Source organism: Octodon degus, unplaced genomic scaffold (genome assembly GCF_000260255.1).
Source record: "Octodon degus isolate 3935 unplaced genomic scaffold, OctDeg1.0 scaffold00045, whole genome shotgun sequence".
Taxonomy (NCBI): Eukaryota; Metazoa; Chordata; class Mammalia; order Rodentia; family Octodontidae; genus Octodon; species Octodon degus.
In genome coordinates, this window is record NW_004524621.1 from 3,689,422 (window position 1) to 3,693,291 (window position 3,870).

Here is a 3,870-nt window from a genome sequence, read left to right on the forward strand (position 1 = left end):
TGGCACTCCATCTCCTTCTGGGTGCTGAAGTGGCCAGGGAAGTGCAGGTCCTTGGCCGGTGATCTCCTCAGGTGAGGAGCAGAGGTCTCAGCCCCAGGTTCCCTGTCTGCCCTCTGGCACCGTGGGCTTCCTAGCTGGCAGCACAGTTAACAGAAGTGCCTTGGGAAGTGATTATAGGACATGGCATTGGCCCCTCATTGGCACAGGGATCTGTAGGAGGGTGGCCACTGTGCCCACAGCCTGACAACCTGGGAGGGCCACTCCAGGGAGGCCCTGTGTCTCCGAGTCCCAGATTTCCTGTTTGCAGTTTTAGAAAACAGTGATGAACAGGTGTCACGGGGAGTGGGTGGAAGAAAAGTCGGAGCACTTCAGGGTGCATGGGTGGTGTGGGCCTCTGTGGAATCAGCCCTGAAGACCACACAGCTGTCCCTTGGTGACCGTGCACTGCTTTGCAGAGTTGCTCCTGAGGAAGCGGGTCCAGCTCTCAAGCCTGGGGCCCAGCTGCTTGGCTGGGTCTACACGGCTGTGTCCATGCGTGCTCTCACTCACTGCCCTGCAGTTCACATTTGTTGTCCACTCACCAACACTAATATCATGGTGGCAGCACAGTCACTCTGTGTGGGAAAGTGTCCCCAGCACCAACATCCCCTCCCCAGGCCTGTGCACCCCTGTGCTTCCTTCTGCTCCACTTCCATAGCAAAGTCACCAAGAAAAAGACAAGTCAGAGAACAAGGTGCTGCTCACACTAGGGACAATCATGTCTGCCACGACCTGAGATGGGGCAGCAGAGGCTCACCCTGGCCCAGCTCACGTGGGCACGCATCTGAGGGTGACTCTAATTTACCACTGCACACTTGGGTGCCTCAGGTATGGACTCAGGGCACAACTGAGTGTCAATGAGTAGTGGAATTTGCAAATGGAAAACCCACAAAGAGCAAGGAAATTTGCAAGCAGGAAACCTGTGCATGCTGGTCTGTCATTGTGTGTCCGTTATATGTGTTACAGTCATCATACTTGTGTCCAGGGCCCAGGCCTTCTTGTGAGCTAGCCTGATGTCTAAAGCTCCACAGACAGAGGCAAAGATTGTGTCTGGCCTTATGCTACTCTTGGCCAGAGCTGAGGTCACGGCAAACATGCTGGGGCCTCGGGCACCACTGCACTGAGACAGCAGCCATTCTGTGCAAGGAGGCTCCTGGAAGAGGGCCCCAAGGCCAAGGGCTGGCAGTCCCTGTAGCTGTTTTCCATTCAACACTTAACATTGATTGACTTTCATGCAGTGCAGTGAGAAATGTGGCTCCAAGGAAGGAGGGACCATTCATTCATGTGTTGCCATAACTCAGTTTAGGAAAGACTTTCAAGGTAAGCGAGGACTCAGGATATAAGAGAACCTGTACTGTAACATCATGTAACTCAGTGATGTCTCAAATTTTCTGATCAAGGAGATTATGGGGCCACAGAGGAAAGTGATCAATGATGTAGAGTGTGCCTAAGGAGAGTCACACGGAGAGAAAACATTCTCTCAGGCTTTCACAGAGCAAATTAGTCAAGCAATGGCCGTGACTCATCCACATGGCTGACACTGACAAAGGATCTACAAACTGCGGTACAGGGTTTCAGGGTAAATCCTGAAGGAATTTAACTGACCTTGGCATATACAAAAGTTACATTTCTTCTTATATAGATCTTGCTTTATCTTGGTCTTAACCATCCAGCAGAAAAGTATAAAAACGAGGTATAAAAAGTAAAGCCATATTAATATGCTGAGCTATAAAAGGCTCAAGTCAACAACTTCTGACATTGCCAGTCCTGTGTATAACCCACAACTATTATGGATCACTGGACTATATTGGATTATTTTGCTAAATTCACACACCTACAATATTTAAATGGCAATGCAATACCCATCTCTGAAAAAACTAAACAAAAAAGGGAATATAAATGAAGGACCATTTTGTATCTGTATATACAAAATAGTTAGGATAGATATACAGATACTTTGTCTTAATTCAATGAGAAGAAAGATTTGTACTAATAGTGGTTGTACAGGATATCATGTCTGCATCTTGTACTATGAATAACCACTACGAAGACAACAATGCGCAATGTAATAATTATTGAAAATGTCCTACTAATCAGTTTTGAAACTGTCTCATTGTTGTTTGTTTCTCAATAAAATTAATTTAAAAAATTGAAACAAAAAAAGAGAAAGACCCTCTTTGCGCACCTACCTGTACCTGATATCCTACGCCCTCTGCTGGCCAGTCTGGGGACAGTCATCCCACCCGACCTGTGGAGGAGTCAACGCATGCCCAACTAGCACAGCTTGATTAACAGCCCTTTCATCTGGTCAGTGCGCTGCCTTTCCACTGGCCATGGGAATAGTTAAGCCTTGAGATCTTAAACATTACCTTTATAGGGGTATAATTCATGCAGAATAAAACCCACTCATTATAAATGACTCAGTTTGGGGAGTTTTGGTGGACAAGGCCACCTTCCAGATATAGGATATCGTCTTCACCCCCAACCACCCATGCCCTGCAGTCAGGGCTCTGGCTTGGCTCCTGCCCTGAGGGTTGGCTTGCTAGGACTTCCTGTAAGTTTAACTTACAGTGTGGAGTTAGGGAGCCTGTCTTCCATATCGCCTGGCTTCCCACCGCCGGGACCTGACACCCAATGATTGAGTGAGGCCAAGGCTGCTTGGCCCTTGGCTCAGGGTTCAGTCTCCTGGGCTCTTAGGTGGGAGCACCATGGAGGAAGTGGGGGGTGATGTAAAGCTGTTTGCTTCATGTGACTAGAGGACACCAGGGAAAGATGGGTCCTGTGAAGCCACCTCTGTCGGGGACCTGGCCCAGATCCCCAACTGCTTGCCTGAGCGGTGCTGCGAACTTATGCTGATGAAGACTGGGGGGAGGGGCGCAGGTCATGGAGTTTGTCCTTTCCCCAAGGAGAGGCTCTATTTTATTACTACTGAGTTCTCCAGGACCCAGGAAGTCTGCAGCCCTTTCATTCTTGCCCCAGGCGTCACGGCATCAGGACTCTGAAGCCTCCACTGAGGCCTGAGGCAGAGAATTATGTTCCTGCAGACCAAAGGCCATGGGGCAAGGCACTGGGCCTCCGACAAACCCTCATCATGATCTAATTGTGAAATGATTTTCCCCAACAGTGCTATAGAATGGTCTTCGACATGCCTCCAGTGACCGCCTGCTACAATCGGACCACCTTCTAGCAGCATGTTCAGCTTTGAGTAGAATCCACTGATGAGGTCAGCATGCCCACGGCCCAGTCACCTCACCAGTCAAGATTCCCTAGCAATTAAGATTCTCTGGCCACTTTCTTTCGCTCAGCACACAGCTATGCTGACCTATCCAGGTTGTTGTATCCAACGGCACCACATGCTTTTCTGTGCCACATGGTGTTCCATGGTGAGCATTTTTTATAATGTGTGCTCACTCCGTGGCTGGTGGGCATTTGGGTTGTTTATAGGCCACAACAATATGAATGAAGCTCCCAGGAGCTTTGCGTACAAGTATTTGAATGCACTGGATACACAGCTAGATATCTTTTCTCTGAGAGTTCGCTGGGTATGGTGAGTGGTGTGCTGTGGTTAGAAGAATCAGATTGTTCTCTGCAGTGGTTGGACCATTTTTCCTTTCCATCAACAATGGGTAAAGATGCCTACTCCTCAGCGTCCACACCGGCGCTTGGTGTTTGTACTCGTCTCCATTTTAGCTGCTGTCCGGCGTGTGATGTGGTCTCTCATTTTCATTTCCCAGGAAGCAAAGGTGCTTGGTCTCTCTGAAGTATCAGACACCTGACACCTTTTCTTTTTTTTTTTATTTATTTTATTTATTTTATTTTTTTATTTTTTTA